At 41.0% G+C, this 23,374-nt stretch overlaps 1 long non-coding RNA gene across 2 annotated transcripts in view; it reads left to right on the top strand.

Annotated features, from left to right (window-relative positions):
- The window catches only part of LOC142813949 (uncharacterized), a 168,155-nt gene that overhangs the window by 58,711 nt on the left and 86,070 nt on the right, over positions 1-23,374 (top strand). For both annotated transcript variants that reach the window (XR_012894752.1, XR_012894753.1), the window contains exon 2: positions 12,052-12,131. This is a non-coding gene — a long non-coding RNA (uncharacterized LOC142813949). The remainder of the gene's footprint in view (positions 1-12,051; positions 12,132-23,374) is intronic.

Below are 23,374 nucleotides of genomic sequence, written 5' to 3'. Positions count from 1 at the left end.
AAGCTTTCACCGCGCCGCGGCCATTTCCTACTTCCGTGTCGTGTGTGTTGCTCCTCTAAGTTGCAACTGGTTGTGCGCTGCCAAAAAAAATGTGATCATAACTGACACTAGAAACACTTCTTGCAGTCGAAGTCATAAATACATTGAAGTTATTGAAATTGCGCCCGCGATGCCAGAAATACCAGGAATCTCTCAACTCTTCCGAAAGGTGCCCTGAAAGTTTGTGCAACGAGCCCAATCATTAGTTGGTCCTGCACAAAATTTTACGGTCACAGCGTTAATTTGCCTCCATAACCGATTATGAGTTTATTTATTATGTCTCACCTTTTTGGTCGAAAGAACTTTGATTGTCAGACCAGTAATAAGTAACTACACTAATTTTGCCGTAAAAAATTTGCTGTTTGCTCTCATACAGGTTTCACTGGTAGATGTTTAAAAGCTGGTTTGTAATGTGAACATCGAAGCAACAACTTTCCACTGATTCAAGCATCGTGTTCTCCGATGGCACGTTTCACCATGTTTGCATCTATCTCGTCACGGCAATCCAATAGTTGCAGTGCTTGACCGTTGATCCACAGTCAGTGGTAAGAAATCAAGGCCGTGGAGGCCACAATTTCGATGTAGGCGAAAATATTCGAGGATCGCGTACTTACATTGTGATTCTTGTTACGGAACCTCCGGTCGTCAAATTTCCGGAGCTCTCCGCTACACCGTTTTTCATAATGATATCGAGGTTTTGTTATAGTGAATGCTGACAGTTAGTTATAGTATTACTACTATTACTACTACTACTAGTAGTATTAGTAGCAGTAGTAGTAATACTACGATATGAATTATAATAGTATTATTATTAGCTGCATATGATGTCGGTCTAGGCATAAATATGAAACTATACAGAGTGTAAAGCTTTAAATCTAACATGGAAAAATTCAGCAAATAACTTGATATATACACTTGACATATGTTTCTGGGAAAACTCTTCAATGGTTCCTTTTTCTATGAAATAATCAGCCCGTACGAGCAGCGATTCAAATAGCAAGTATGTAGTACATCTGCTAAATATAGCTAATTTTCAGACCAGTTTTTCTACCTAGACCGCTTGGAAAAAATTTTTCTAGTTGAGTGGATTTCTGAGTGAAGTTTTGTTGCAATCTTCGTAAAAGGTTAAGGAATACACAAATAATAAAACATTAAACTACCTTCATTAATTTTTGTTTCATCATTGGTTAATAAGGAATATTCCTTATGCCGCGTGAAAATTCTGGTGTTCCAATATATTTATGCGTGTATCTGAAGAAGTTTAGACTGCCTGTCACTTCTTCATTATTGTCATTCATCTATTTGAGCCATCCTGCCCTTTTTAACTACTCTTCACGAGAAACTACTATGACTGAACCCAAATTTCGTTCAGAGTGTTCTTGTAATGCTTTTCTTGCGTAAATTACCAAATTTCGTGAATTTTTGGTCTCTCGTTAAATAGGAAGTTCTCGCAAACTTACAATGCCTAAATTATATTTATTTGTGTGAACAGAGTTTACAGTAAACTGTTTGAAGACACGTCTGCTGCAACACTTCCAAACATCCATGTATTTCCCCGAACTTTTACGATAAAACATGCGCTTGGGCTCCTGCATTTCTCTGGTGGCTAAACGTCGACTGTTTTTCATGCACCTAACTAAATAGAGCGTCACTGCACGTTTATGTTCAATTATGATTCTGCAAGTATGAAACTGCAAATGCAATTTCGTAAGAAGGCCGATTTGGTACCGCCCGTGAGGCTCACTGAAACTTGCATTATAGAGAGGCTAGCTGATCAGACATGCGACGAAGAATGAGGACAGGGTATGGGAAATAGTTTTCACAAAATTGATTTTGTTGTTGCACAAAAGCAGCGCAAGCAATTGTGTTAGACTAATCTCCGGATTTTCCAGCTTCAAGAAGGTCTTCTAAGGAAAAAAGGCTGTTTTGATATCGATCGCACATGGCATATTATGGCAGATAATTTCAGAATGCGATCGTAGTGCTTTTTGCTCGGCTTAGCTAGGTCGACCAAACAGCGAGAAAAAAACGATGAGAAAGACAATACAAAAACGAGGAGTTGTGCAATGAGCTGGAAAGTTTTGCTCATGTTTCAAAAATAAAGCCATGGCGTAGAGAAAAGATTAACCATTTTATAGGCTTTGTCATGGGGCGATGGTACTGTTCGTCAAGTCATAAAAATGTTGGTCATGAGTATTATCACATTCATTTTCGGTAAAAAGTCATGGCGTTGTAAAGGTTTCAGAGCCTCTCAGTTTAAACCGTATCTGGACTCGTGTACAGTCATTCAGACGGGAATGGCTTGTTTTTGATTGGCCCTGAGGAATGATGCAGCCTCCCTTTTCAGTTAGGCATCTGCTATATGCGCTTCAAATAGGCAAACATAGGTAAACACTAAGCTTTTGAACTAAACTTCAGCAGAGTCCACGTATGTCTGAATTATAAAAGGAGCAAGCTTGTTGCATGAGCCTCGTGATTTCACGTGTTAGGTCTCCATATTCGAAGGTGATTATTCAGAAAAATCTTCAATTGTCCTGTTCATACTTAAAGTTCTGCAAGTTGAAGACAGGTTGTAGAGTTTAGAGCTGGCTTATACGTTGTGGTTGTTGTTTACTCTAATATAACAAAGCACGTCAGTTTGCTTTACACGGGTCGTATTGCACTGTATAACAGCGATGTTATCAATTTATGAAGTGACGAAAACGAGAACTCTTTTATTTTGTAGAGCATCAGTTTCGAACCACTCAAGCTTGCTTGAAAGGCGCACCTAGAGTGCTTTGTCAAATATTCAGAGCACTCAGTCAATAACATGTATCACGCTGCACGAATCGCGGCGAGTGAAACCCATATGCGGTGACAGCTAGCACTCAGGTTTGCGTGAGAGCTCGCAGTTCATCGCGTAGAAGCGGGAGCCTTGCATCTCTGTCTGATCGATATGAGCGCTATTGACAGCGTACGTTTAACGCTGATGCTTTCAGATGCTCGTTAGTAATGTATAAAAGAGCGAGGAAGTACCGACGAAGTATTCTTTTTTTTTTGGAGACAAAGCTGCCGAAAGATCTCCGTGCAATGTGTAGTGGATAGCAGCCTCATGCATTTTTTGTGGCAGTAAACACAAGGGGAAGAATTTTGTCTGAATAAGATAATTACGCTTCAGAGACAGAATCAAAGTGAAAACAGAAAGAAACACAGGCAAATTAACGCAGGGAGCTTAGAAGACTTCTTTTGTAAATTTGTAAGTCGTTCTTTTACAAAATACTTCCTATATTTTTTATAACACAATTCAATGTTTTGTGATAGCTGATTTGCAAACACGTCCGACAGTTTATTATCAAGCAGTAAACCAATATAACTCTCATATTCTATGACTGATATTTTGTTGAACAAGATGAAAGGTAGAGAATGAAGAGCAATCGAATGAATTATCTATCTGGTGAAACATACCATATGTATTACTACAATATCTAATCTTATGACAAGAAAAAATAAGTTCAAAGGAAATTTTAGCTCTATCTGGTTTAAGTTTCCGCTTATATATACGTGGCCAAGCCTCACCATGGATGTCGAGTTGTTTGACACGATGAAAATCACCAAAGAAACCATTTCTACTTCGGCATGTGCGGTTTGGGAAATTATAGCCCATGACGTATGCCTAACGGTGACTGCAATAGGAAATGAGCTACCGCGGCGAGTTATTCATCAAAAATAACTAATAAGCGTGCACTGCGGAGTAGCTCAACAGATATAGAGGGAAGTTATCTCTTAACCACGAAAAGCATACTCCGGTTCTCTTTAGAGAATCTTTTACAATTGCTGTTTATCACCGCCGAAAACTTCGCAGTTCGTTTTGCTGCTTCAGCTATACACTACGCAAACCACTATAGCTACACCTAAATACATCAGCGAATGCCAATGCCACCATTACAGACGCTAAGACCGAATATTGTGTTCATTAGCGCATGTCCTTCTGCGCTCGCGTATTAAAAGGTGGTATTTTTCGCACGGCATCTTGCTGCAGTTCGGCCATGAAGCACAAAGGCAGAGCGCGGGCCGGCTTCACATCAGTTACGCTTCGGTGGTTCTCAGGCGCAGAGCGGCAGTAGGGAAGAAAGGGGTGCAGAGGCGGAGGAGCATGACGGACATTTAATCAGCGCCTTGTGCTCCCCGAACCCCGCTGAATGAAGTCAATGGAACGCCTGGTTGGCTGTTTATTGTGAGTTTTGTGAGGTCACGCTTACAAACTTTTTTTTTCTGTAGGTGCTCCCTCCAAAGCGGTCTCCCAGCCCTTCTCATCTCCGTCCAGTCCTTCCGGTCCTTCCCTCCTTTTCAAGCATTCATGTTTACTATTATTTGTTCCTGCACTGTCGTGAGCCCTGATGTCACTAGGCTTGGCCGATAAACTCAGGCGACACTGCCCCCCCCCCTCCTTTCTTCCCTCTCCTCTGAGAAAGAGGAGATTTATGAGTGCCGGAAGCCTGCGTGCACCATCTCTACGACTAGCATTTGGTACACATGAGTATGCACAAAGACATCTTTTGCACTCTGTTTTAAAAAGTTACGAAGCAGCAGCGGTATCACTGGCTTTCACTTATTTTTCTCTGAGCCAGCATGAATAGAAATTTCGTGTATACTTGAAACTACAGTTTTTGTTTGCATGCGTGCAAAATTATGCAAGCAGTGTGGCGCCATTATTGCTACACGCATGAAATCGAAGAAGAGGTCTCTTTCGAAGCCACGATGCGTCGTCGAAATATACCATGTTCAAGGGATGCGCTCATTTAGTGGCAGCACAACTATCAAAGTGCGCAGCCCCCACGCAGCCACATTCCGTTTTAGAGGCAAATCTTCTTATGGTTGAGGCTTGTACGTTGGCGTTGTGCCATAGTGACCGGTAGTGACGATGACAATGACACTGATGACGGTGAAGAGCACGTGTGTTCTAGACCACCAATTCTCCTTCTGCCATCATGACACAGCACATCCAAGGTTTATCCAGTGTGCTACATAGCGGTGACAGTGGTGATGATGATCCCCGACAACGACTGCCTTGAGCAGTATATAGACTCTCCATATGCTCAATGATTCACATTATGTGACTGTAAACAACCACCAGGGAGAACGTAAACAGACCTCATCTTTGCCGATGTCTTAGATCTGATGCCACAGAGCAGTAACAAAGAAGGCAGAACGAAATTCATTATTTAACACAATATGCCATTCATGACGAATAAAATTGTATGTTACTGTACACCACTTTGTCACTTATTTACTTGCGTGAGGGGGCAATGTCACGGGTCATTTATGGTACCACTGAACGATACCACTGCTTCGCCCGCTATTATCATTCACTTTGCGAGTATTACGAGAGAGTTTTTTTCTTTATTCAGTCTCTGTTGCCTACCATTGCGTAGTTTTAAGTGGTGTGGAGTAAATGTCGATGCGTAAAAATAACTCGGTGCAGCTGTCTGCAAAGTGACTCGGCGAAATTCGGCAAAATCATGGCGAAGCTATCATTTCAAAAAAGTGACAGTTGTGCCACGAAAGCGAGGCAATAAATGCGCCCCAAAAATTGGAATTCCACGCGAAGAACGGTAAGCAGATTAAAACGCAGCGTGCTGCTCAAGAACAAAGGACGCACGAAAAGAAGACACGCCGAACGAGCACTGACTAACAATCTTCTCTGCTGAACATTTCGCTTGCTGCTCAAACGCACAGAATGCATGAGACGTACGCACGTACTCACAGGTATACAGAGGATGAGCGTGAACTGACAAGCGTCAGAGTTGTTTTTTCACTGTCTTGGAACAGCCCACTCGTTTCGCAAACGGGGACAGTACAGTGAGCAAAGTGACTTTCGTGTGCTCAGTAACTCCTACGTGATTGTTCTGGTAAAAGCACAAGACGTACAAACGTCCCCCCTTTCGAGATGGGAGTGCACGTGGGTGACAGCGTTGGTGGGCAACCACGTGCCGTAAGGCAAAGTACACGTTTATATACCTGCGGGCGCATCGTAACGAGCAGGGCAGAGGAGGGCCGAGCGAGTACCCTTCGCTGCGTCTCGCTGGTAACGCAGAGGACAGACACCCTGAAAGAACACAGAGATCAGCGTACCGCCTGTGGTAAACGTTGTATATATATAGCTCACGTATTTTCATTGTGACTTAAGTATATATATATATATATATATATATATATATATATATATATATATATATATATATATATATATATATATATATATATATATATATATATATATATATATATAGGCAGTTGTTACTGAAAACACATGCTTCACTACGTAAATGAGTAAACATTCACTCTATATAGAAACAACGCATGAAGCTTTACAAGACCTGAAAACATTTATACATTTAGATATTGCACACAATTTACTTTTAAATAGGCAACTCCCGAACTCCATTAAACCACTGTCATTCCTGAAACGTCATGTTATTAGAGTGCGCACCTTGCCCCTTCTTTATTTTCCACTTTGAGCTTTTTGAGACAGGACGCAGCTCACGTCAGTAAGATATTTGTATTTATTTTAGTTTACCTGTTGCGGCTTTGCGTTCCTGAATGCGTGATAAAGTCCTGCCCCCTTACGTGCACCTCAAACGCTAAGCGGCGTCTTCTTCTACATGAAACGCTAATGATGGTGCACTTCCTTCACTCTCCACAGCGTTACGAGACGTGCGCCAGAACGGACTACTTTGCGTAGTGCTACATGTGTAGAAGCTGCGCCTCCGTAGCTTTCCCTTCAGTGCCAAGAAAAGGTGTCGTTGAGCCTAGCAATAAGACTAGCAATATCTGTATGTACAGGGGAGCGAGGGAGGGATAAACAACAATAAGGAAGGCAGAAGGTTAACCAGGCACATGCCCGGTTTGCTACCCTATGCTGGGGGAATGGGAAGGAGGCATGAAGATGAGAGAGAGAGATATGAAAGAGAAGAGAAAGAGAGGGAGAAAAAACAAAAAAGGAGGATTGCCAGTCAATCGGCTATGCACAATGCTTATATACGTATATATAATTGCGTCAACATATACGATTTGTCGATGTATACGATGTTATATGCATAGTGTACTCTGATTTCTGGTAACCCTTTGTATTAACATTTATAATATGTATTGATTTTTAGGCGTTGTGAAATGGTTTGTGAATTAGCATGTATTGTTGATCTTTTTTTTTACCTGCGTGTTGTGTACCTACAGTTATTTCCTCGTTACTGTCATGCATATATACAGGTCACAAGGGTCTTGATCAAGCAGTTCTCACGGATTTTAGCCTTGGCACTTTTCAAGCTTTTCTCCGGTGAATCGAAATTTGAATTGAATCGAATAACAAAAGTTGTGTCACAGCGATCCAGAGAAGTGTAGACATGAAGCGACACATAACGCAACACGGCCATGTCAAATTTTCGGAAATGCCAGCCTAACTCAGTTTACATTAATACATAGTTATAAGTCTGATTTTCACGCGTAAATGATATGCATGAAGGTTTCATCGCAACCTCTGGTGGACTGGATAGTAGTTAATGAAGAATACCTTGGTAACCTGCAATTCGCTGATGACATTGCCTTGATAAATAACTCAGCGGACGAATTACATATCATGATTACTGGACTGGATACAGAAAGCGGAAGAGTAGGTCTGAAAATTAATATGAATAAAACTAATATAATGCACCACAGTTTCGATAGAAAACAGCGCTTCGTGATTGGAGAAAAGCCACTGGAAGTTGTAAAAGGATAAATATAGTTAGGACAGGTAGTAACTGCAGAGCCAAACCATGAGAGTGAAATAATTAGAAGAATAAAGATGGCGTAGATAACATACGGCAAGCCTCTTCAAATTATAAATGGTAATCTACCACTAACCTTCAATAGGAACGTATATGTAACAGCTGCATCTCTCCGGTACTTATTTACGGGACAGAAACCTAGAGGCTGACAGAGGGGGTTCCGCTTAAAATGAGGATGACGCAGCGAGCGAGAGAAAGCAAAACCAATGATGTAACCTTAATAGGCAAGGGAGCAGAGTGGGTGAGGGAACCAACCGGTGTTACGGATATCATAAATAAGAGAGAAAATAGGAGAGAAATAAATAGGAGAGAAATAAATAGGAGAGAAAGAGATAATTGAGACTACTAGCAATGTCTTAGTGGTCATAGTCAGTGAAAATAGGAGCCTTTCTTTAACTTCGTTGAAAAAATCAAGTGATTGTAGGGCTGCTGTCCACTGTTTACCACGCAAGGCTTTTGTAAAGATTTTTCATGTGTACCACTGACTTTCAGACACTTCTTTATTGCTAATAGTAACGGTTTTTGTGGGGCATGTGTTGGCCATGACTTGGGCAGTAGGTTGAAGGAATCACTGTCTAGAGCCATTCAAGCTCCTAGCAAACATTGTGCTTGTTGATCATATTACTATTCGGCCACATTGTGTCTTATAAGTATGTTGCAATCTTGCCATGTCAGAACTACGAATATTCTATCTTTGCAAGTTATGAGAAGAAAACGATGAAGCTCGCAGCTTTCAGTAATCTCTGGTGCGAACAATTTTTTGAAAGTTTTGATTTCGGTCGTAGTGCATTTTTCTATAGGCTTATTTCGACTTTGTGTCTCAAGGTGAACCAGAAGTTTACTACTGTGAAAATGCCTTGAGAACATCAGAAAATACTTTTTTTAATTGAAGTGAACAGTGAGTCGTATTTCCTGTAATGCGAAGTCATGAGATATTCAAAGCCAATGACATTTCTGGGATGTATATTACGGTCTATCTGTGATACATGTAAAGGTTTTTAGAGTAGCAAGACTTGAGAATTAGATAATTTTTATTGCATACGCGTTGACGGGCTGAGATCTGTGCCGATATGAGATAGTGACACTAGCCAGGCGAGCACCTCCCGAAATTTCAGTGTAATAAAAAAATATCAGTTAGAGCATGCATTGCTCAAGCATGGTCCTCTTATTACCGTTATCTGTAAAGCTTTACTTCACCCTAATATTCCAGTTCATTTATTTTTCTCGCCGTACACTTTTATCGTAAATACTGTGCTACACGGGGAAAAGCAGTTGCATTTTTGTAAAATTTACGGTGCCGTTCTTACCAATACATCCCATCAAACTCCGACCATGAAAGCGTTTTTTTAAATACCTAATCATGTGATTAGCTAGTAGTTGTGGAGCTGCACAGGCCATCTGGAACTAATCCCGATTTCTTGTTAGATCTGTACGATCTTCAAGACAAATACCGAAATCAGAAGCTAATTATAGCTGGGTATTTCAATATCCCCAGTATTGAGTAGTGTTCGCTGCAGTGTGGCTTCACTGGTGTGATCAGTTGCGGTACCTCTTTGGACATGATGTGGGTGTACAACTAATGCTGAACCATCGTGCTTTCTATGTGTGTAACCCCTATGTCATATTCAATCTTAGACCTTGTTCTGTGCTCTCCTGGCCTTAGTGAGTGCACATCTAAAGTACACGAGGAGAATTCAGACAATAACTAAGTCCAGTTTATATGTGTTCTTGCACGCCATTTTCATTCGCGCAACCTTAAAACCGTTAAATATAAAAACTACAATGCAGCTGATGATTCAAACATACTACTTTATTTAGAAGACACCCTTCCTTCTTTTTGCGTTGACATCGTAATGCATTATAGACTAAGTTAAAAACATGTTTCAAGCACTGATTTAACACCATTAGATTAATAAAAAGCATTGGTCTATAAAAACAACGCATAATGAAATTAATCATTCAATTATTACGCGAAAAGCGTTATGGAAAACAAAAATACGATAGAACTGTAATATCTAAGTTAGCTCTTCATCTAAATCCTTAACTACAAGAATCGAGAGAGTGCTATCTTATTACAATTAAGCTCGGTCACATTGTGACAAAAATTCTTGGAAAAATTTCAAGAGTTGCGGTGCCAAAATATTTCTTGCAAAATAAATAAAATTGCTGTGAGGGGAACTGTTCTTACCAATAAAAGGAAACGGCTGAGTCATTTACTAACTTTTCAAAAAAATTTTCCCTAAGCCATGCTTTTTGATGACGCAGTTGCTTTCCGAATAATTGTACGTGATGAAAATAGCACCGTTAGCATATCTACTGAAGGCGTGACTGAGCTTTTCGTGCGCTCGGACCTGAAGAACTCGAAAGAATCATATAAAATTCAAAACATGTTTCTTTAAAGAAATGCAGTACAAGTCACTCCTCTTTTACCAATTATTTTTATAAGTATCAATGCAGTCATGTTACCTGATGACTAGCGTGTCGCAAAAGTAATTTCTGTTTTTCAAATCGTTTGCCATTTCGGATGGATAACTTGCGTCATGTCCCGCTGACTGTTGTTCATATAAGATGTTTGAGCATATATTAGCAGAATACGTGAATGATATTTAGATCAAAACCATGTAATAACTGAGGCACAGCACGGATTCCGGCATGTATACTTTACAATAACTCAAATATTCACAATTAGAGTGAACGATTTATTAAACGGTCAGACTAAACGGCCGTCAAGTGCAAGCAGTCTTTTTTTTTTTTTCATTTAATAGCAGACGCTGTCTGCGTCCGTCTTGCGAGGCGGGAGAGGGTAGGGGAGCGAGAGTTTAGCAGGTGTCTTCCTGGGCCAGCACGAGACGCGATCATGCGCGTCTCTCCGAGAGACGCGATCGTGCACTGTGTGGTGTGTGGACGGCGCCGCTGCCGACGCCGAAGCACGACATCGTGTGAGAAATGCTCCCCATTTAGAATGAAAACAAGCAACACAATCACGTCCTGTAGAAGGTGCACCACCTCATACTTATCGTTTTGCAGGAGAAGCGAAACTAAATATGTGCAGGCTACGTTTGTGGAAAGTTTCAAACATTGCTTATTATTTTCCTAAAAATTTGTAAGCTCTTTTATCTGTATTAATAAATAGGTGAGATTAAACGTCAGAGAATATTGAATTCACCAAAATTTTTGACTAAGGTGGTGAGATTGTTTTCACGTACTTAGACTTTTCTAATGCGCTCGACACAGCAGTGCACTGAAAGTGAATATTAAAAATGAGAGCAACTAGATTACCCCCACCCCGCATTCTCCTTTCTATACATACCTTTTTCACAGAAAACAGTACGTAAATATTGAAGGATCCAGTTCGCGATTTTCAGATATGCTCTCAGGAGTTCCCCAGGGGTCTCTCCCATCATACGCCGATCAACCCAGTCCTGAGAATTCTGCTGCCACGTTTTACCTACGAACTTTTTATTCCAGTTGACCCACCAAAATTTCTGTCTCGCCTTCGCCAGTTTGCCATCTCTAGGAATCCAGTCAGTTTCTGCCTACTTGCTACGTGTCCAGCCCATGTTCAATTCTCCTTCTCAATTTTATTTATGATATCCGTAACACCGGTTTGTTCCCTTACCCACTTTGCTCCCTTGCCTCTTAAGGTTACATTATTGGTTTTGCTTTCTCTCGCTCGCTGTCCAGTAATCATGATCTGTAATTCGTCTCCTGAGTTACTTTTCAAGGAAATGTCATCAGCGAATCGCAGGTTACCAAGGTATTCTTCATTAGCTGTTATCCCTAACTCTTCCCAGTCTAGGGTCCTGAATACCTCCTGTAAACACACGGTCAATAGCATTGGAGATATTCTGTCTTCCCGCCTTACACCCTACTTTATTGCGGTTCTGTCGCTTACCTTATGGAGAACTATGGTCGATTACCTGATTCATAGTACAATATGGTGTATAGGGGAGTAGGCGGTACGAAGTCTTTCTTGGTATTTTGGTTGATTTAGCTCCAATGTCCCCCCTTCTATTAGCTATTTGTGCAAACAGTTTGTAAATAACGAATTGTAAGCTGATCCGCCTGTAGTTTTTGAGGCCTTGAAGCCTTCATTCTTATAAATTACGATGATTTTTGCGTTCTTCTAAGATTCTAGTACTCTTACTGTCAAGAGACAGTTCGTGTATAAGGCGGCCAATTTTCCTAACGTTTTCTTCTCCATTTTCAGGAAGTATGATGCTACCTTATCTACACCAGCAGCTTTGCCTTTTGGATTTTGAGGTTTCATTACTTTCCCTGTCATTACTGGTAAGATGTCAAATTCTTTTGGGCAATCATTGCTTTTGCAGTGTCATCCTGATTGTTCAGGCTTCTCTACAGCTCTCCGTAGAATTCTACGCATCAGCAACTATCCTAGTCGTACTGTTTATGACATTGCCTTCCTTGTCTCTTAATGCATACATCCAATTTTTCCCGATGCACAAGATTGCCTTTCAGCTGACGACTTGAACTGATGAGTTGGTGTCGCAGGTCTCACTGCCACCTTGGACAGTTACTTAGCAACCGCTAGGGACTGTGGACCGAGATTGAATTGGTGCTTTCACATTGGAAGTAGTGGCAAACTATTGCACCAGGCTTAACAATCCTGTCCTGATTAGGGAGTTCATTACCAACAGGTGGTCGCCAATAAAGCCACATCCCAGACATTTTAAGGGCAAAGCTCCTCTTAATCAAACCTTGTCCTGCGTATGGTGCAACCGGCAGTATCTCTCAAACAGTCCAATTGATGGCGCTGTCTCATCACCACTTCCTATCACATTTTCTAGATGGCGTTGTTATAATAGAAATGTGTGCAATAAGATGAACGGACGGACGGAAGCACATATGTATGCATGCACGAACGCATGGGTGGGTGAACGCATGGGTGGAAGGACACATGCACGGCGCACGGATGGACGCACTGATGTACTCATTAACGGGTGGACGGACGGACGTACAGACGCATGGATAGACCGATGGAGGGATGCACGGATGGACGGATTCTTCGCCCCACTCATCATTCACTTTGTGGACATGCTCTGATTTTTTTCTTGTATCTTCAATGGTTCTTTCATGACGCGTTTGGAAAAAATGCACAATTTGGAACGGTTCGGCATCAGAATTTGAACCGAATTCGGTCATTCCATATTAGGCTGCTGCGCTATCTGCAAGTTAAGGATTCTGTTACATTTTCTTAATATTGCAGAATGCCACGTGATCGGTATCAGTAATCAGCCCCTCATTACTCTTATCTGGCTTGGCCTTCCCCCAAGTGATTGACACTCCGTATAAAAAAAGTGACGCGGATTCGAACATCTGACCTTGCGAGCTTAAGTCAGCTTATTGCTCTGGATGTCCCTACTTCTCATCGTTTATTTTCTCCTTAATTCTGTCTCAAGCCGTCTTGATATTGGTTCTTCAAAGTGCCCGCAATGTCAAATTTTCGCTTAATTGGACTGGCAGCACTCCAATATGGACGTTTTCTGCCGACTGACGACTTACTGCTCCTGTTTGAGAACTAATCAGCTACTTCTATGTGATTGTTAGGTGGAGTGTATTCGTCGCCGGTGGCTTGAGGGCATGGAAAGTAAACGCGAAAAGCTTGGCTATCCTAACGACGTAGAATAGCCAATGTAAACGTAAGGAGAAAAGAATTTCTATTTATAGAAAGCGGCAAAATGCAAAAAAAAACTGCGTACGAAAGTAATGAAGTGTTGGCATCACTGATTGCATAGCGTCAGCTCGAATTGATAGACACCGATTGATGCCTTCGCATGCTGTCTGGCAAATAGCTATCAGAACAACATAAATTCACAACAATAAGTTTACGCGACTCGCGCAGCTCCTCTTACATCATATCCTCCCTCATGTACAGCGTGGCTAAGCGAGGTCATGTCAGGTAAATCTACCATCCTTATTTCCTTCTCCTACCTCTCATGACCTATTGTTTAACACTTTACGAAAGCTTTCAGAGATCACCTAAAACATATTAAAGTTAGAAAACTTCACCCACACAAACTCCCAACAAACAACGTGTTAGCTTCTTTGTTTTCTGCTTGCCACGCACCATTCCACCGTGAGCACTCGCAACCAACCAATGGCAGAACGAAGAGGGGGGGGGGGGTGGTATGGTCATCACATCCCAAGTCTTTTTCAGAACCCACAACCCCTCTCTTTCGTGCTTCTCGTTGACCTGCTATTACGTTTAGAACAAATGATTGTAACCACTGTACGCCCCCAATAAAACTACTCTTTTTTTATTCAATGTATGTAAGGAGAGGTTGAATAAAACTACTCACTTAGATTGATTACGTACAAAAGTTATTACACCTATTTTGTAATACGGCAGCGTCGTTGTTGATTGTTATATCGTATTCAACATGAAAAACTCGAAAAAACTTTAGTTGCAGTTGTGCGCTACGTTTACAAACATTTCAGATGCCTTGATTCTACGTAGATATGCTACTGTTGACCGAATTGGAGCCACTATCTGAAAAAAAAACCGGCAAATCGAAATTTCTCACCTTGCGATTATTTAGGTAATTTTGTAATAAACTCTGACGACTACATTGAGAAAACACGTCGGTCGAGCCTCACGTCACAAGCAAAGCCATTACATCAAACATGTATTCGCAAAAATTATTTTATTAAAAACCTTCATTCCTCGCACTAGTAATCACATAGATAAATTCTTCACTACCTTCTTCACCTTTATTAAGCAAAAAGTTTTATTCTTCCACTTTTCGTTGTGTCTGTTTATGTGCATTTTCTCCTGCTGGAACTGCTGTCTGTAGGTGTGAAGGTAATCAACATCACTAAGGGCTCGTTTTTTCCGTGTTTTTACACAGTGATAATGAAATTTAACACGCAATAATGCCAAAGAAAATATAGGGGAAGGTATTAGACCTAATTTTAATGCATATATGAAGAAAAGTTGGTGTAAAGATAACTTGCCGTGGGCAGGATTCGAACCTGCGGCTTTCGAACGACGCGTTCGATGCTCTACCACTGAGCTACCACGACAGCTATCCCCCCAGCCGCTTTATAGGGTTTATATGTCAATTAAACGTGGGAGTTGGAGTCAGCGCCAGCAGTAGTCATGGCAGCGAGTTTGGCACACTCTTTTGAGCCTGTTCGGCGTCACGTATCACGTGAATTTGTTACGAGTGGGCAGCTGATCAATAGTCCCTTGTATACAACTGAAAGGCACTAAGTCTGCCAGTACGAGACCCTCGTTAATGAATAAGGAAAGAAGTGTTTACCTAAAAGGTCGTTTTTTCCGTGTTTTTACACAATATTATCGAGATCTAACAGACAATAATGCCAAGGAAAGCATAGGGGAAGATATTTGGCCAAATTGTAATGTAAATATGAAGAAAAGTAGGTGAAAAGATAACTTGCCGTGGATAGGATGCGAACCTGCGACCTTCGAATGACGCGTTCCATGCTATACCACTGAGCTACCACGACAGCTATCCCCCCAGCCTCTTTATAGGGTTTATATATGAATTAAACGTGAGAGTGTGAGCCAGCGTCTTCACATTTACATTACAATTTGGTCTAATATCTTCCCCTATACTTTCCATGGCATTATTGTATGTTATATCTCATATATATATATATATATATATATATATATATATATATATATATATATATATATATATATATATATATATATATATATATATACATATATATATATATATATATATATATATATATATATATATATATGTAAATAACTAAGTAATAATAATAATAATAATAATAATAATAATAATAATAATAATAATACTTTATTCTGGCATGTGTACACAACAGTTTCATGCCACCGAGATGAGGCAAAAGGAAACAGACGAAACTGTTTCCTGACTAGGCCTACAGCCCGGCTCGTAAACAAAAAAAAAGGAGTGAGACATATGCTGGTGTAAACAGTTTCGTGAACAAAAAATAAAAAAACTAAAACAAAAAATATGCATGTCTTCTGACACTATTGCCTTGGAAAACAGCATCACCTTATCCTTGCACGTGTATTGAAGTCCAGACCTCGAGCTATCATTTCTTCTTTTACGATACTTTTACCGTGTGCTTCTTTTCTTCGTTTGATGGTAACGGCCATGAAGGAAGCCATTTGCATCAGAATGACCCCAAAACGTCAGCGGCATCCGATACTGGCTGCTTTGTGCGAATGAGATGAAGATGCTCAGAACTGTGCCGAGGGTCATAAGCGTTATTAAAGGCTTCCGCGTGACCTTGTTTCCCAACGAAAACATGGATCGTTTAAGGCACAGAGGAATCTTCATATCTTCATTACTTTGAATGGTACCGCACATCCTTGCAAACGAGACAAACGTGGTAGCAAGATACATGGTGCACGCTGTATTCGGGTTGCGTCGGATGTATGGTACTTATATACGTCGCATGTTTCATTTTGGTTGGTCTTTGGCACGTGCTGTTGAGCAAAGGAGCCCACCCTATAAGAAATGAAAGCATGACTCATATATATTTAAAGGGCCTTTGTTTACGGCAATATTTTGGCCTGGTGCACGTGTCAGTTTGTACGGTTGCAGCCGTAGGTTAGAGGTGGCGTTTACTAACGAACAACGAAATAGACGTGCACTAAGAAAAGGATCTTCTGCGAATAGAACGATGAACAACTGCGATTTGCTCGTTGACTTCCTTGCTGTCTTTATATATCACTTACGTAGCTCTGTACAAACAAGCCAATGCATAATATTAAATTTTTGAAGCTTCGCTCCCATTTCGCTTGTGGTCAAAATGCCAGGTGATATCGGTTGCTAGCTGTGTTAGTGATAATTACCGGGCAATTGCTTTTAGTAAAACAAATAAAGCTAGAAATTTCAAGTGCAATACTCACCAAGAAATATTTATTACATAGTTGAGTTCTTCAAAAGGATTTCAAGTTTCATGTCCTGAACTGCATTTTTCTATAGAACACACTGATATCTATTATTAGAAAACAACTTCAGTGTTCTTGAAATACAACAGCGAGTGATTATCTCGAACCTGAACATTATATCTTACCAGCTCTGTATCCACATGATTGGTTGATTTTCTTATTTCTACAAGGTAATGTTAGTGCTAACTTCATGCATAGTATAAATGTTTTTGCAGATTAGATAGCTGTAAAAGCTCTGTAAAATGTTCTAGCTTGTTACAAGCATAAAGAAGCTGCTGCTAGTCAGTGTGAGTGTTCGAAAGGCGCCGTGAAGCGGAGTTTATTCATCTGAAACACACCCTTATATTGGCAAAAAGACCCGTGAAATTGGTTGAGCTATCTTAGAAATTTTTATTTGAGAGGAAACAAAGACAAGTGTGACAGCCCTGTTTATTAGTGGTGAGAAAAGCATCTGAGAATAATCCAGGTGATAAGGTGTCTGTACTTTGTTGTGGTAAAAAAAAAGACAATGCAAGGTTTATTGTGCAATCACCATCACATTTTCTATTATATAAAATTGTCTGTAATAACAGCTGCTACTGTTACATGTAGTAAAGAAGTACAAGTTTACATGTCCCACTTCCACCCACCTTTGTACAGTAAAGTTTAGCTTTTTCGTAAGAATATTTCATTCATAGACATGCACATAAAGCAGGAAAGGTGGAAAAATGGCTTCCGCTAACCTCTATAGTCACTTAGAGGGGACGTGAAGTCTGCCCCATAGGTAGACTTAACAGGGAGGAGGGTACTACGGTTAACATTCACAGCCTTGTGCTTGTGCAGCCATGGGGCCTTGTGCTTTCGGACCTTCTACTGCATTTATACTTTGTACGATGTTGAATTTTCTGCACTGATAACTGAAATAAAATTGAAACTTGAAACTAGTGGGCTTTAACGTCCCACAACCACCATATCATTCTGAGAGACGCCGTAGTGAAGGCCTGCGGCAATTTATACCACCTGGAAATATTTAGCGTGCACCCAAATCTGAGCACATGAGCCTACAGTTTTTTCGTCTTCATCGAAAATGTAGCCGCCGCAGCTCGGATTTGATCCCATGACCTACGGGTTAGCAGCTGAGTGCCTTAGTCAGTACAGCCATGAGGTGGGGCTGCAACAAAGTAAGGTACAGCAGTAACTCAGAAGTACTTGTTCCTGAGCTAGTTGGTTCGTCATACTGAGGGAAACTTCTAGATGCCTAAAAACACCACAATAAAAAGGAGAAACAAAGAAAGAGCGTCAACTCACAACTCTGTTGACGCTCTTTCTCTGTGTGTCCTTATTCTTGTGTTTTTTAAGCGTCTAGAAGTTACCCTCAGAAGGTACAGCAGGTACGACCACGTAGGTTTTTACTGAATAAAAATTCGCCAGATCCTACATATCTTGGGAATCGATGTTATGCAAAGCATGCGCATGCAAGCTGACTGCGTTGCATTTTTTTTGCTAAGGCACGTTGCCGGGCTCTCCTTTGTGTGTGTCCTTGTCGTGGTGCGCTATACCAGCGAAAATGTTGCATTTTTTTATTGCGCCAAACGTTACGAAGTTGCGCGAAAGATATGTATATGTAAAAAAGCATGCATCTATGTACGCTAAACAGACGCATATGTGTTATATCACCAGTTGTTTACAGCTGTGTGAAGATTCCACAGTTCCAACATAGCTACTGGCTCACTCGGCTGCTTGTTTGTTTGTTTGTTTGTTTGTTTGTTTGTTTGTTTGTTTGTTTGTTTGTAGCCTCTAATCCATGGCTCGTACCCACTCTGGGGGATTGGCCAAGAGAACATACACGAACGCCTTCTTCGTCTTCCTTCCCTAAATCCGCAGCTCCACTACTTGGAGTCTGCAAAAAAAAAAAAAAACTCCTTCATCGCTGTTTTCTACGTATATACACGTGACAATATATTTGATTGATTAGAATTAAGGTGCCACGATTAGTTATGGTGCTCACATCTGACTCTTGTGACAATACCGTTACAATATTTTGTGTTATTCAGCGAATTTATTTACACATGGCTCATTGGCGTTTAACGCAACTCACTTCATACTCCGCGACAGTGAGCCATGGCATTCAAATCGGTCATAAAAAAGCAAGTGAACACGTTGCAGTGCTCCCTAGAGTACAGACACGCACAACTATAGCAGTGAGAATCACACTCCGTCTAAAAAAGGGCTTACGTTCGTGAGCAGAATTCCTTTGTAGCTATTTCAAGAAGAGTTATTTAATCAAGCTGTCGTACAATTGTTCAGCCAGGAGAAGACCGAAGTGCCGAGGTGCGAGGGGCAGCCGTGCAGTTCCGGTTATTGACCATGCAAGAAGCGGGAAACCAACTCTGGCGATCGAAGCGGAGGCCAAGCAATATCACCCTCGTCGTGCTTCGGGTAATCGCATTACATGGTCGTCCTAACGAGCACCGAATGACAACGCCTGTTTCAGCCGGCTGCCGTCTCACACACTCGGGTGATGGATGAACCCACTCACTGGCACGCGGCAGTGCGAGGAGGCATGATAACGCTCCCCCTCTCAGTCTTTGCTGCTGTCGATTGTAAGTGCTAATTGTGTGAACTACATTAATCAAGTTTGATTTTTCTTCTCCACACGTCAGGCTTAGAAAAGAGGTATGTGGCGAAGAAAGTGGTGATGTGGTCTCGAGTTGGGGGCGCCAGTCGGAGCAGTATTATTGCTGCATGAAGCGTGTATGACTGAGTGGTCCGATGTAGGTAAACTAGTCTTAAATAATAGTCCTATGCGACGTTCAATCAGGTAGACTCCTTCAAAACCTCAAGCAGCATCAAAGGGGCAGATAATTCAGCAACGAGGTACACGCAATGAGCAATCAACAAATAATTCGTGCCAAAGTGATTAAATTAGTTAGCCCAATAATTGCACACTATGCTGTAAAATGGCCCACAATAAACATGTTGTGATTAACCTTGGTTAAGAAATGAAAATTGTTAACCTGTGTCATCTCAATGACTAAAGGAATAATTTCTGCAAGGAGTAATTTCATAGAACAAAGAAAATGGTAGAAAGTGGCAATCAATGATATGCGAAGCACGACTGAGGAAGGTTGAATTGTCACAATAAAATGAGCGCCACCTTATTAGGTGGAAGGAAATTGTGCCGTAAGTGACTTCCAAATGCCAGGCACAAACATTATCATGTAGGCGCCTGGCATTTTCGCTGGTCTTCTATTCACATCACGTAATACCAAATTTGGTATATGTGAAGCTTGCGAAACGGTGGCGAGCACGCTATGAGCGTAGCATGTAGTCATGTTTTACGCTACACACATGTCATGATTATAATCTTCGGGCGTGTCATTTATCTTCGTCGTCTATTAACGTCACGTGATACCAAATTTGGTATATGTGAAGCTACCAAAACGGCTGCTATCGCATCGTGAGGGTGGTAAGTGGTCATGTTCTTACAAGACACGAATATCAAGTTTATCATGTTAGCACCAGTGATATGCTTTCGTCATAAATTCACACCTCGTAACACCGAATTTGGTATATGTGAATCTATAGCGAAAATCACAAGCGCACTATGAACGTAGCATGTGGTCATGTTTCACATGACGCGCATGTAATTATTATCATGTTTCCAGCAGTCTTATACTTTCATCATCCATTCACGTCACGTAACACCATATGTGAAGCTAGTGAAACGGCCGTGAGTGCACTATGAGCATGGCATGTAGTCATGCCCCGCCACGGTGGTCTAGTGGCTAAGGTACTCTGCTGCTGACCCGCAGGTCGCGGGATCGAGTCCCGGCTGCGGCGTCTGCATTTCCGATGGAGGTGGAAATGTTGTAGGCCCGTGTGTTCAGATTTGGGCGCATGTTAAAGATCCCCAGGTAGTCAAAATTTCCAGAGCCCTCCACTACGGCGTCTCTCATAATCACATGGCGGTTTTGCGACGTTATACCCCACATATCAATCAATCTGTAGTCATGTTCTGACATGATCCGCATGTCATGATTTTCACGTTAGAGCCGGACACTTAAGTTCGCCATGCGGTCATGTCACACCATACGAGTATTGCGATATGTCATGTGAACGAAACCACCACAGGAGCAGCAAGACCCCGTAGTGTAAATCATGGCATTCATGACATGAATGTCATGATTTTCATGTTATGATTTGTCACTTATACTCTTCATACAGCCATGTTATGCCATATTAATTTTGTTATATATCCCACTATCCAAACGGCAAGGTGAACTAAAAGTCGTAGGCGGCTAGATAGATGGATAGATGCGGCCAAACTCGCCCAAGTTCACTAAGAAATGCTTCGCATTTTGAAAAGCGAGAAGTGAACTACAATGCAGTTCAATACACTTGACAAAACATGGACGAGAAGGCTATGCCATTATATGCACTAATGCATTATATGCATTATATGCATTATATGTCTAGTCATTTTATGAGTGTAAAGAAGTTTACCATACATTAAGGCTCTTGGTTATTGATCACCTACATAATTGGTGCAATGAAATACCTTTACCTAGATGTAGTAAGGCCTCCTGTGATATTCCGCGTTCAAAATACTATGCTTTATATTGAAATACATTTGAAAATTTTAACAATGAATTGTCTAATCAACTCCAGCAGGCAAGTAGCAATGTTTTATTCTTTCAGGGTGCTGGTTTATATGGTGCATACAACTCTGGCTTTCATTCGGCTTGTTGAAACTTATACCTGGCAATCACTTCCTTTTTAATTAGGTTTGAGAAAGCAAGAAAGGGACATGCTTTAGTTGATTTCGTTGAGCCGCTCAACAACAGGGCATCGAACAAGAGATTATAAAAATGGATTTAAAAATAGAATGTCTGAGCTGTGCTTTTATAGAGGACAACACATAAGCGTTTCATGTATGCTGTAAAAACTGTATTAGGGTTCAGACTTGCTGCGTACCGCAGCAGGGCTTCAGGGAGGTAGATTGCATAAAACTTTTGTTAATGAAAATTTTATTCTTTTCCTTTCAGCCCACCCTGAATTGTTTAAATGTTAAGCAAGAAAGTTATTTATTTAAATACTTTGTGTAATTGCTCTGTTGTAGACTAATCTTCTCCTTGACCTTACATAACGCACCACTTCAACAACGATGGTTTTGTGCGCCAAAACATAAAAAGGAGAATGCGCAGGACCTTCTGCTTTTCACGTTGGCCATACACGCTCAAGATTGTCGAAGTCTCGACTCTGGCATCGCAAAACCACACGCGCTCGGGGGGCTTACAGACGGCCGCTCCGGTCAAAAAAACGCAACAGCTGTGACCACACTAGGAGCACACATATTTAGCAGGCTGAAGCGTGCCAACTTCGACCGACATTTCTGCCTTCGTTCAAATATATATATTTTTTTTGCTAGACACGAACTCTACTATGCGACAGCTGGTTCTTCCCGCAGACGTACGGTTAAGTTGAAGCTTTATGGTTCGATAGCCTCTTGGGCAGAGGAATCAATAAAAAAAAATTATTTTGTTTGAGTCTTTCCTTTTCATGGTAAAAAAAAAAGCTGTAGATGGCCGTTGCACACGAAGTTCTACTAAGGAGATCTAAAGAGAGGAAAGCCTTTAAAGTAAATTCATGAATGTAGTCAGGAAAACATTATGTGTCACGAAAAGGTTTCGCAATTAGTCTTAGAATAATGGACGAAACGTTAGGAATGTCAAAGCACTGCAATTTTTCCCCTTTTTCTGAAGAAACATAGTGAACAGTGCGTTTGTAAACACTCTTCTAAATTGTCTGGTTTTTGAATTGACGAAGGCAGCTTGCCTTGTAGTCACGTTGGCTGGAGCATGTAATAATGAAGGTAATACTGAACTACTAGTGTGACGTTATCGTAGCTTCGCTCTATAAAAATTGCTCAAACCAACGCTGCTCACAGTGTGATGCACAGTGAGGTTTTTAATTGTATTATTTGTTAAAATGACAAACAAAGCGCATCTTAGCGTTCACTCTTCGTTAAATGTCGTCTATCTTACAAAAATGATGATTTTTGCTTGGTCATATATAAAGAAAAGTTTCTCGACTTACTCTATGTTCTTTCTAGACGCTTTACAAAGTTTAGCACCATTAAAATATGCGATGATTATTCAGCATTATTACGACGCTGTTTCTTGTTTACGTAACACACGGAACCTTCAATGCGTATACCTCTGCGAGCGATGTGCACTCGCCCATTTGTTGTTTGATACGAGCGTCTCCTTCAAAAGAATGGAGAGTAAACAGTGCTAGGTATGACAGCACGGGCACTAAAACATTTACTTTCACATTCGTTTCACCGTCGTGCGACAGTTTCAGGAATTGTAGAAGCAACACTAGTTTCGTTGCTTCTTTAATTCCGCACACATATCGAGAACAGCGAACCATTGGGTGGTCAGACTGTGTCGGCAGGCATCTGATAAAAACCGCACTATCATATCAGATAGACAACGAGCGAAATTCGGCTTCACGTGAAACACTTGTGTCGTGTGCATTTGGGCGTATGTTTTGTGCCCCGCACATATTTTCCATACGTTATGAACGTGCCATCACTGTGCTATAA

Source organism: Rhipicephalus microplus, chromosome 4 (genome assembly GCF_043290135.1).
Source record: "Rhipicephalus microplus isolate Deutch F79 chromosome 4, USDA_Rmic, whole genome shotgun sequence".
NCBI classification, from domain to species: Eukaryota; Metazoa; Arthropoda; class Arachnida; order Ixodida; family Ixodidae; genus Rhipicephalus; species Rhipicephalus microplus.
This window is presented reverse-complemented; position numbering and strand designations above follow the sequence as displayed.